The sequence below is a fragment of the Hemiscyllium ocellatum genome, unplaced genomic scaffold (genome assembly GCF_020745735.1).
Source record: "Hemiscyllium ocellatum isolate sHemOce1 unplaced genomic scaffold, sHemOce1.pat.X.cur. scaffold_1087_pat_ctg1, whole genome shotgun sequence".
NCBI lineage: Eukaryota > Metazoa > Chordata > Chondrichthyes > Orectolobiformes > Hemiscylliidae > Hemiscyllium > Hemiscyllium ocellatum.
This window is the reverse complement of record NW_026867672.1, coordinates 121,170-133,690: the sequence shown is the minus strand read 5'-3', so window position 1 is coordinate 133,690 and position 12,521 is coordinate 121,170. Positions and strand designations below refer to the sequence as shown.

Below are 12,521 nucleotides of genomic sequence, written 5' to 3'. Positions count from 1 at the left end.
GACAGCAATGGGTGGGATGACCCACTGCCCTGTAAATCCCAGAAGGCCATGATCTGTGGCACCGCTGGGCATCAAAGCTCAAACCTGGACAGAAGGAGGGGGGCAAGAAAGGGAACTGACAGAAACCAAACATGAAAACCGTTTATCCATCTGAACGCAGATGTTGGTGAATGACCACCCAGCCTGATAGAGAAACGGTAATAATGGGCCTTATTGGGTGAATACAGTTAAAATCGTTGAGGTACAGTCTCACCGATGATGGTGTCAGGCAAGATCCTTCAGGCAAAGATGCCCCGATGTGTACAGCAGAACTGTCTCTGCAATGAGAGGGTGGAGGTGTGAGCCGGTTTCCCCCCCCCCCCCCCCAGTGCACGCCGATCAGTACCTCCAGGCATTTACAGATTAAAGGGACACATGGTGAGGGGACAGGGGTGAATGGGCTAAAATAACCTTGGTGACTCAGGGGCTGAGGGTAATATCGGGATCATACAGAGAGGAAACCTGAGGTGTGTAAGGACCACGGGGGATTACCAAACCCAACCTGTGATGATGAAATAGGTTTGATGAATTTTTAAAAGATGACATGGGGCTATTTACTGTAATTATAACATGGGACTCCCGGTGGGAGATAATTCTAACCACCTTCTGAAATGGGCCATGAGAGCTGAGACAAACTCAGAAACACAGGGGAATAGCTGCAGTACAGGGAGGGGAACCAGACCCACAATGTTACATGTGAAGCAGGAAAGGGCACATAGCCAAGGAACGGAGGCAGAGAGAGGGAGATAGATGTTCACATTGTGTGTGCACCTGTGTTCATGTAGGCACATGAATATTCATTGATGCTCGTGCTTGGGAACCAGCAGAACTATATTAATACAGGGGCATTCTATATCAGTTACCGGATACAGATTTGCCCCTCATCTCAATTACTAAAATGAGAGCAGTTGGAGAGGGATTGAAGGAAGCTGAATGAAATAAACCTGTCCCAATGCAGATCATGGATTGGCAAAATATATTCAGATATGGGAGTGTGAAAAACTGAGGAAAGGACCATTCTGGGAGTTGGCAGTTTAGAACCGTTCCGAACAACTATTGATGTAGAGACACAAACTGTAACATGGGGAACAACTGGCCAGGCCGGGACAGGAAGCAAAGGAGAGGCGACATTTCCAGGGTAGTTACCTTGCAGGGAGACTGGAGCAGTCAGAGAATCTGAGGAGTTATAGCAGGGCGGGTAACTCAAACAGGAATTTGGGTTATTATCTATGGATCCTGTAATGATCGAGGGCCCTCTCACTCACCACACAAAACAGGATCATTAAAGCTGGGGCTGAGGAGGCAGTAATTGTGACAGTAACAGATTGAGAGAAGCAGGGAACAGTCAGACCAACAGTATCCCAGACTAAGTCACAGTAGCCGAATTCACAGAAGCCACTTTCGTTAATGGATTAAAATTGCAACAGGATACAGTCTCAGCCCTTGATATTGTGAATGGCTTCCTGTAGACCTGGAACAGCAGAATAAGTGGTATTTACTGTCTGAGGAAAGCAGTAGACCTGGATCCAGTTACCTCAGGGGTCCCATATATTCCAGTATATCCCACGATACATGGTGATGGAGTTCGTCAATTTAATCTTACAACATCTCATTACCTCGTTGGAGAGAAAGAACATATCCAGATATCACACAGAGTATTGGATCAGGTCAGGCAGGCCGGGCTTAAAATTAACCCACAGAGAGTGGGAAAGGTAGGGAGTGGGTGAACTGGGACATCACATCGGCGATCAATCAGGAAGGAGGGGGACAATCCCAGTGAATGAAAGACCATGATTCAAAACCATACACCCGCACACCGTGAAGGGATAAGGCAAACTTTAGGATTGTTTAATTATTGGAGGACTTTTGTGGAGAATTACCCAGAAATGACAGAACCGTCATGAGCCCTGACAGAAACTGACATTAGCGAGGGGTCAGGGAGTCAGCATATACACAGACAGACAGCATGCCTTTGTGTTGTTCATGACCATGTGATGGCCTGGGCTCGGTGAGGGTACATCACCCTGTCGGGGGGCACATAGAGCATGAAGAACAGATCAGAGTGTTTGTGGAAGCAGCTAACTTTCCCAGTGAAGCAGCAATAATGAAGGTTATAGCTCACAGGGAAGTAGAAACCTCACACCAACGGGGCAGTGAGTATGTGGGGAAGGCAGGTGAATAGACAATAGGTGCAGGAGAGTAGGCCGTTCTGCCCTTCGAGACAAAACCACCATTCATTATGATGATGGCTGATCATCTCAATCAGTATCCTGCTCCTGCCTTATCCCCATAACCCTTTATCCCACTATCCTTTAACAGCTCTATCCAACTCTTTCTTGAAAGTATCCAGAGACTTGGCCTCCACAGCCTTCTGGGGCAGAGCATTCCATACACCCACTACTCTCTGGGTGAAGGAGTTTCTCCTTAAATCTGTTCTAAGTGGCCTACCCCTTATTTTTAAACTGTGCCCTCTAGTTCGGGACTCACCATCAGCGGAAACTGCTTCCAGCCTCCAGAATGTCCAATCCTTTAATAATCTTATATGTGAAATACTGACTGAAACATTTGAGGAGATGGCAATGGGTGTAGCTACAGAAGTGAGAGAGGAAGGTTTAAAGATATTCCCAGAAACAGTCCACAACAGGAGAAACAAGGAATGGGAAAAGGGTGGGGCAATAATAGGACAAGACAGAGTCTGGATGATCCAGCAGTGCCACCACACTGTATAAGACAAACATTATTAAAAACATATCATGGGCTGAACCATATGGGGCAGGATACAATGCAATATCAGATGATCCACTACAATCCTTGCCTAGAACAGGGAGAAATACAGCAAGGTTTTGTCGAAGGTGGTGTAGTGTGTTCACAGTGTCAGCCAGGGAAAGCAATCAGGAGGAAAATGGAGGCAGCAGCAGGGAACCAGGGGCCCATGGGAACAATTACAGATGGATTTTACACACACATCCATCCCAAATCCCAGGGAAGGAAGTCCTACTGGGTTTTAATAAATAGTTTACTCGGTGGGTGGAAGCATTCCCCTGCAGATTATGATCAAGGGACAAATGTTACAGGGAACATAGCTAAAGAGCTATGTGCTCTGTTTGGTACTGAACAGAAATCCCATCCCCATACCACCCCCGAGCTCAGGGACAGACGAATGACGCAGATAGTGAAAGCTAATCTGACTAAGGCTCTCTCAGAGACAGGACAGCGATAGGTTAGAGTACTCCACACCAGCCTAATGAAACTGAGGACAACCCAGCAAAGGGGACAGGGCTGTCCCCTTTGAATTAGTGACTGGATGGACTATGCAGATGCCACAGGGAGTGTGGTGGTAGTGGGAGGGCGGAGATGTGTGGTAGTGGGAGGGCCGGAGATGTGCAATGACAAGGATAGGGTTAACTATTTGTGAAAGAACTGGCAAGGCAGCTGCATGAGCTGAGAGAATCAGAGACTGTGAAAGGGAACACGGAAATATCCAAGCTGACATTCCAAACTCTGGAGTTCAGGTCAGGGGGAAAATATTACTGGAACGTATGAAGTAAACACCATCAAATGCTGGAGTTATCTGGGGGAGCCAGAGAGAGACCTCTCCATCATGTATTAGTAAGGAGCTCTGAATAAACGTTGGTCATGCTGCTCATCACAGAGCTCAAGGCTCCTCTTTGATTTTCTCCCAGCAACAGTTGTGCAGGGGCATGTTGCTGGCTGGAGGTCTGTGGCTAGTGCTGTTCCACAAGGCTCAGAGCTGGGACATCTGTTGTTTGTAATGTATATAAATGAAAAGTTTGAAAATGTAAACGATTTAATTAGCAAGTTTGTAGATGGCACAAACTGTTGAAGTTGTGAATCATGAAGAATGATGTTAAAGGATACAGCAAGAAAGAGATGAGTCAGAAAGTTTGTGGAGGAAATTGCAGATATGTTTTAATTCAGACAAGTGTGAGGTGATGCGTTTTGGAAGACACATAGCAAGAGGAATGTACACAATAAACGGAAGGGCCCTGAGCAGCACTGATAAACAGATGGATCTTGAATTGCAAGCTGAAAGATCCCTGAAAGTGGTGAAGGAGGTGGATGGCAGGGCTTGCCTTCTTCTGTCAGGGAAGTGAATATAAACCTAGAATCAGGCCACCTTTGGGGTATTGTGTGCCGTCTTGATCACCACATTATAGGTAGAATGTGAAGGCTTTTGGGAAGGTGGAAACAGGTTTACCAGGATGTTGCCTGGATTGGGAGAGGTTGGAAAATCTTGGATTGTTGTCTTTGGAAAATCAGTGGCTGTGGGGTGACCCAACTGGCACAGATAGAGTTTGTAAACCATGGTTTACTACAGAATTGAATCTCTTGTGTTAAGAAGAAGAAGAAAGAGGCTTATGTGTTGATGAGGCAAAATGGTACAGATGAAGCAATTGAGACTTACAGATCAGCTAGGAAGGATTAAAAGAGAGAGTTTAAAAAAAAGAAAGGGAGGACACAAGCAGCCTTTAGCAAACAGAATAAAGGATAATCCTGAAATTTTCTATAGGTATGTGAAGAATAAAAGGATGATTAGGGTAGGAATAGGGCTAATCAAAGACAGAAGTGGGAAGTTGAGTGTGGACCGTGCAGAGATCGGAGAAGTGCTAGATGAACATTTCTCAATGGTGTTTACACAGGAAAAGGGGAATACTGTAGAGGACAAAACTTGGTACGAGATATTAGACTAGAAAGGATTGAGGTTAGTAACGCACAGGTGTTATCAATTCTAGAAGGAGTGAAAGTAGACAGTCCCCATGGGGTTTATCCGAGGATTCTCTGGGAAGCTAGGGAGGAGATAGCAGAGCCTTTGGCTTTGATATTTGAGTCATCATTGTCTATGGGTTTAGTACCCGAGGACTGGAGGATTGCAAATGTGCCCTTGTTCAAGAAAGGCAGCAGAGATGACCCAGGTATTATAGACCAGTGAGCCTTCCTTCCATTGTAGGAAAGGTTTTGGAAAGGATTATAAGAGATAACAGTTATAATCATCTAACAAGCTCCCATTGTCTTACCTCCCCTCCATATTAGCATAGGTTAATGAATCCCCCATTTACTGAAGGAAGCACCCTCCAGCCTTAATCTCTTCCCATCAACACATAATCATGAACAATATGATAATCAGTTTCTGTAATCCATTCACATGTTATCACAGGACATCGCCATTCATCAAGCTTTGTAAGGTCATATTTACCTGCTTTAAACTATGTAATGACAATCGCCCATGTGACTGATATGTCTTTGTCTAATTCCTATTAAATATACTGTCTCTGTGGGTAAGGCAGAGATTCATGAAGAGTCTCTACAAGTAGGCACTTTGCTACTTTAGAGATGCTTTAAAAACTCTCGCCGGCTGTCCAATTATAAAGCTACTGCTGTTGTGCAGAAAACTTGCATTGTCTGGATTTGAGGAACAAAATAGGCACCAACAATGAAGGATATGAGTGATCTTCAGGGTGTTAAGTACAGACTTACTGGAGTGGTTCACTGATGAAGACAATGCAGTCATTGGATTGATTTGAAGAAATTGCTATTTTCTTTGAAGTAAACAAGCTAAATATATTTTTGATAGAGCTGTATAAGATTATAACACACCTAGATATAGCAGACAGAAATATGTGTATTCGATAGGCGATGGCACTAGAATTATGATCAGATGTAAGGTTTTGAGACAGAGGGACATGAACAAGTGTTTCTGCTGTCTGTATTGGCTAGAAATATGCAGAACAAGCTGCCTATTATGGTGGTGCAGGCAGAGGAGAAGATGAATGATTGGTAAAAACAATTTTATCAGATCTGAGGGAAATAAACTTGCAAAATTTGTGGGACATATGAGGAGTGAGAATATTGGATTCTGCTACAGAGAGCCAGCTTGGATTTGATGGGCCTCTCTCTGTGCTATAATGCATTTTATTTGGACTTGCTTAACTTGCTCTGGTCACCGATTAAGTTGTCATTGAGGTAAATATGCTCAGTGTTCCTACTCAGACCAATACAGGCTGTCTTTCCACAGCAGTTTTTACTGCCTTATACTGGGTTCTGGTGTGTGTGTGGGGGGGTGTGTGTAACGGTGTGTGTAACAGTCTGTTAGCATTTACCTGAAATGGCAAAACACTATTGCAGCCACACTAGGGACAGACTCTGGAAATGTGGGGAATGCCAGAAGGGAATTCTTTACCCATTCCCACCTGGAAACTGGCCAAACCAGTCAGTCTGGGGAGAAGCTGTTCACCTGCTGTGTGTGTGTGTGTGTGTGTGTGGTGGGTGGGGGGGGGGGGGAGGGGAAGAAGAGAGAGAAGGGAGTCACTCAGGCATCCATCCTGCTGAGATACCAGTCAATTTACTCATAACCACAGTTGGATGATTTTTCTTTCTCTTTTTCACACCAAGTAATGAACAACGGTTTTGGCAGTTCATAAAGTTTTGCATATAGAGAACTTCGTTTTGGAAATGTTCACAGCATTTCTGAACATGTACAGATTCACACTGTCGTCCACATTGCTGTGGGTCTGAAGTCACAATGTAGGCCAGACCAGGTAAGGATGGCAGCTTCCTTCCTGAACGGGCATTAGTGATCCAGATGGGCTTTTCTGCAATCGATTAATGGTCAAGTTTTTTTAAAAAATAATTCAAATTCCCCCATCTGCTGCAGGAGGCTTTGAACTCAGGTCTCCAGAACTTTATCTGGGGCTTTGGATTAACTGTCCAGCGACAATACCACTTGGCCAATACTTCCTCACATTGCTGTCCATCTGCACAGAGTAAACAGGGATTTTCTGGTACATCAGGACTGGTTAATCACACATACATTTGCTGAATAATTGCAGGAGTTGGATGTTGATGGGCTATTGACATCCATCTATGAACCATGTATTCTGAGGTTTGTTTCTGATCATGATTGTAAACACCATCAGTCTTGTTATCTTTTGGGGATAAGAACAGTTTCAATTACCTTTCTGTTAAATACCTAGCAATCAAGTCGATCCCATAACTCTCAGGCAGATTAGTTTCCTTTGAAGAGCTCCTCATCTCCCCAACCTCCTCCATCCTCACCTTCAACAGGACAATAATCTCACAGAGTCTCTTTGTGACTATGAAGGAGACAATCTGATCAGCTGCTTCTTTCCCTACTCCTATGTCAAGTTGGATCTTAATCTCCCCTTGCTGCAGTTGTGATCCTGCATCATTGTACAGCGTTGCTCGTATTTCATGTCTTGGCCTATCAGGGTTCAGGATACTGCATGTAGCTTCTTGTACATCAGGTTTACAGTGCAAGAGTTTAGCTCTTGCCTTCCAACAACAGTAGAGTCGTACTCCAACAAAGCTTACAGAATCACGGCCCAGCATATTCCCCAACTTCCCTCCTTCCATCAAACCAGAGGATCAGCCCTCATTCAACTGAGGGAATTCAGGAGGGCATGTCAGTAACAGCAGCATGAATACCTAAAAATGAGGTGTTCACCTGATGAAGTTACCAAACAGCATAAGCAGCAAGTGATAGACAGAGCGAAACAATCCAGTAAACAACGGAACAGATCTAAGATCTGCAGTCCACCACAACCAGTTGTGATTGAAGTCAGAGCACAGTTGGAGTTCTGAGGACAGTTCTCTCCAAGATATTAATCAACAAGAATGTCAGACTGGATGAATCATCATAAAACTGAAGTCCATTTGATATCAATATGTTTACAATCAGTGTTCAATTCGCCACATGTAGCTGAAGGTAAAGATAATCTTCAAGTGATTGTAACAGTGAAGACACCGGAATACTTATTCAGCAAATTAAAACCTGTTGTGTTAGTAATAATTTTAAAGAGATATTAAAAGTAAGGTGACTTGAGTATAATGGACGAAATTTATTGGTGGGTATCTGAAATGTGAAGTTAATTTAGGATTAGTTAACAAACAAACACATGGTAGGGAATCCAGTCTCATGGAGTGCACATTCAGTTCCATGTGGGAAAACCAGGACACTTCTTGTATCAGCAACAACCACAAGAACACGGAGGTGACACTGGAACACTAGTTTGACCACGGCTAAAGTACTGCACTCACTCTTAGTCCCCACATTCCAGGATTGATGTGATCACACCAGAGAGGGGACAGAGAAGATTGATCAGAATGTTTCTCTGATTGGAGAATTTCTGCTCTGAGGAAAGATTGGATAGGTTGGGGGTGGGGGGATTCTAAGGAAGATGAACTGAGATTTAACTGATGTGATAAAATGCTGAGGGATTCAGGTAGAATGGAGAGGAAGCAGCTATTCATTAACAGCCATCAGGAACTAGAGGTTTTAGATTGAAGATAATTCTCAGAAAAAAAAGGGAAAGGAGAATTTATTTCCCTCAGAGATGGTGGAGAGCAGGATCTCACTGATGGAGTGACAGAGGCAGTTACCAGCATTACATTTGAATAAAAGTACGTGGATGGAACTGAAATGTTGGAACGTGCAGGGCAATGGACTAAGTTCTGCAGAATGGGATAAATGTGATTTATTTGACATTTCTCCAGAATATTAAACTCCAGTCCAATTTGAGAAGTTAAACATCATTAGACTTGAGCTCCAAATGTCAGAATAACATTATCAGAAAGTTACAGCACAGATCAAAGCCACTTGGCCCATCCTCCATGTGTTGGCTGTGATAGAATGACTCAGGCTTTACAGCGTTCTGTACTCACCAATGAGAGCAACAATTTCAGACTGTAGACTCTGTCCTCTGTTGTTATAACCTATTTTCTCAAAGTATTTCTTTGGCAGCTGCATATCTTGTTTCCTTGTTTCTTTCCCAGCCCTAAATCTGTTGCCCTTGGCCTTGAGGGACTACCATTTCTGCTGTTAATCTCTCCTGCCTTCGCCTATGTGACAGACTGCCTTTCTGTCCTTGTCTCACACCTACCTACTCACAACCTATTACATTTCTGATAGTTCCCTGACCACTGTAACTTTCACTCCCCCCCGGGTCAATGGCACAAATTTTGAATTCTGTTCCTCCAGGGATAATGGGAAATCTTTCTGGCTGCAGTTTTCCCCAGATTTTATTTTGGAAACAGAGAATTTGCGTCAGTCAAGTATTTGTGAGCTTTCATCCACAATTCCGAGCATTTGGATGTAATTTGTGACCCTCCCACAGATGTGCAGGTTTGCTTTATTGGCCGTGCTAACATGGCCTGGAGAGTGTAGGTTTGGCGCGTTGGGTTGGCCATGGTAAATGTGAGGTTACGGGGATAGGGTAGGAGAGCAGGTAATTACCGACTTGATGGGCCGAATAGCCTCTGTCTACACCTGCAGAATTATGCGATTATAAATGGTTGCGATTGCTGTCACATTTTCCTAATGCCTGGTTCGTTCAGCTCAGGTACACATGCTGCCTGTGTGTTTCTGTGGGTTCTCACTCACTCCTATCCTTCTGTTTTTACCTCAATTTCACACTGTATGTGAGGGTGAGAATGAATTTTTAAATATAAGTATTCCAACTGAAACTCCTCACAGGTCAGGACCTGTTTCTGCTGCTGCCACCACTCACAAGGGACAGGAAAACAATAAAGGTTTCATTACAAATCTTACAGGAACATAGAGGTTATAATTACAAGAAAAGGCTGAACGGCTCCAAATGTTTTTCTCAAGAAAACAGGAGGGTGAGAGACAACCTGGTACAAATGGGTAGCTTTGTGTTTGTACTTTCAGAGATTTGAGGTTGAAATCATCAGGTCGGAAGCATGTTTCATTGCCCCAGATCATCAAAGTTGCAATCTAATATGTATCTTTCATTCTCTCTGTCTGAGTTAACACCAGATGGACAGGTCAGTGTCTGAGTGTTTCCCCAAATCCCTGATTGAATCTGGCTCCCCCCAGTCTCAGGTGTTGCAGCACTCACTGGGTCAGGGAGAAACTCTGCCGTTACAATGAGAACTGTCTTTGCTGTCACCTCTCCTCATGCTTCCGCCTAATTCCCATTTCCCTTCATTAAATCCCAGCTGCCTCTAGTCCACCCACATGGGCATGTTGAAGAGCATGACAAGAGAATGGATTGAAACTGAGAGTTCAATAGCCAGAATGAGAGAGGAAGGAGGAAATAAATGGGGTTCGTGGATCCCAGGGGATACAGACTCCAGGCTGAGTCCTTGTGGGCATTCCCGCAGTAATACAAGACAGCATTCCATGATGAGAGTTAAACCCAGGAGGCAGGAGGAGCCACTGAACATTAGCAGGTTTAGTTCAAACACAGGAGGTTTGTTCAGTCAGTAACAGTGTGTTAGACATGGAGGGTGAAGTGAGCAGTGAGGGGAAATGTTACCACAAGCTGCCGATGGATAACTTTCATTGGAACAGAAGGAGGCCATTCAGCCCCTCAACCCTTCTCTGCCATTCATGATGATCATAGCTGATGTGTGACCTAACGTACAACTTGCAAAACCCTCTAATTTCATCAATAAACTCCTCTGCAACAGACCAGATGAATATGAAAAACTAAACATCTGCAAATGCTGGGAAATCAGAAATAAAAACAGAAATTGCTGGAAAAAGTCAGCAGATCAGGCAGCATCTGTGGAGAGTGCACCTTTGGGTCCAGTGACCGGTCAGGTGACCAGCTGCAGCTGACCATTCTGCTATTTCTGTAACACTCTCTGGGACAGGTTCTGGTGCGGGGGGGAATGAGACTGTCAATAACAACTGAGAGACACAGGAGGATGTGCTCAATCAGAATAAAACACATTTTCGTCTTTCTCTTTTAATTCAAAGGCAAACATTATTCATTATCGTTTCAGAAATAAGATAGTAGGCCAGAAATCAACTCTTCATATCATTGGGTCTGGGAGACTGTGTTACTCCTGACCTGGTCCAGCCGACATGTCAATCCAGACCCTGAATAATGGGGTTGACTCTGAACCATTTCTTGTGCAGTCAGAATGGATGACAAATGCTGCCCCAGCAAGTGATGCCGTGATCCCATGAACAAACAAAAATAAATCTGATCGCTGTGGTTAGTTGTGAACTCGCTGGTGTTATTGGAAGAGGATGAATGGAAGGTTTATGGGGTAAAGGGAGAAGAATAGCAGTCAGTGAGGTGATCCTTTGGAGAGCTGATCAGCCAATCAGCCTCCTTTTGTACAGTAACAATTCTGTGAATAATTAATTCTGAGCCCTCTAAGGAAATATCAGAGCAGGGTTTACAAAGAGGTCAGATTGAATGAGTGTCTTGGTGAACACAAGTGAGACACAGGTACAGAGAGGCTTTGGGATGGATTAAATTAAATTTTATACATTTGCACAGTCATCAACATTACAGCAGTGAAAAATGGGAGTGATGGAGAGAGTGGAATCAGAGCAGCAAATAAATCCTCAACATTTATGCAGCTAAAGGGGATGCTGGGTAAAGATACCGTAGTTAGTGTTTATTTCATTCCAGGCACACCAGCCTAGGAGCACATCCTTCCTGTATACATTCTCTCGAGCTCTTGAAGATTTTTGTTCATTTGAAGTGTTTCATGTTTAGATACTCCAGAGAAGACAGCTTCAAGCTCCTCAATCTCTCCTGCCAGGGCAATGCTGCTGTTAGAATTCAATTCACTGGCATGTTACTGGCTGCGTCATGGACTGGAACTGGCAATTGAGACAGAAAGGTTACTGTATAAAATATCTTCAATGGTATTGCCAGTCGTGAGTGGTTTTAGGAAAATGACCTTGCCTTACGGGCATTGAGTGTTAGAGCACTTCCTGTTGTGGGGCATCCTGTTTAGATTCAATCTATTGATAACTATGAGAACTGACGAGCACTGGCTCTGTCAAAGTGGTCAGAGCATTATGGCTGTCATCGAAGCTGGTAACAAACTTCCCATGGGTTAAAAATTGTAAATGATAGAGTAGGTACGAGGTCTGATGACGCTGTTGGAGTATTGATGTTGTTGTTAATCACATTAACTCAGCAGGAGTTGATTGAATTCATATTGTCTCTTTCTGAATCTCAGGATGTCTCTCTGGGCAATAAGTCTCCACAAACAGCAATGAGCAGGGGTCATCTGTTTTGATTTAAATTGCTCTATAGCACTGCTGCTCCACAGCACCAGGTACAAGGTTAGAGTCCAGCCTTGGTCAACAGCCTGTGTGGAGTTTGCACATTCTCCCCAGGATAGTGTGGGTCCACTCCAGGTGCTCTGGTTTCCTCCCACAGTCCAAAGATTTGTGGGTTAGGTGGATCAGTTATGCTAAATTGTCCAGTGTCCAGGATTGTTCAGACTCTGTGGATCTGCCATGGGAAATGCAGTGTTACAGGGGTGGAGTGCTCCAGATGGGATGCTCTTTGGATAGTTGGTGGGATTTGATGGGCCAATGCTCTCCTTCCACACTGTCGGGATTCTATTCTATGATTGAGGATAAAGGTGATACAACAGGGTGTCCTTGGAGAAGGAGCACGTAGCTTTTATCAATTCTCCCGTTGTCTTTAGATAGAGATGGGCACCGC

General features: G+C 44.1%; 1 long non-coding RNA gene across 1 annotated transcript in view; it reads right to left on the bottom strand.

Moving 5' to 3' along the window:
- Positions 1-6,944: 6,944 nt before the first annotated feature.
- The window catches only part of LOC132809348 (uncharacterized), a 40,668-nt gene continuing 35,091 nt past the window's right edge, over positions 6,945-12,521 (bottom strand). Inside the window, exon 5 of the long non-coding RNA XR_009642268.1 lies at positions 6,945-6,983. This is a non-coding gene — a long non-coding RNA (uncharacterized LOC132809348). The remainder of the gene's footprint in view (positions 6,984-12,521) is intronic.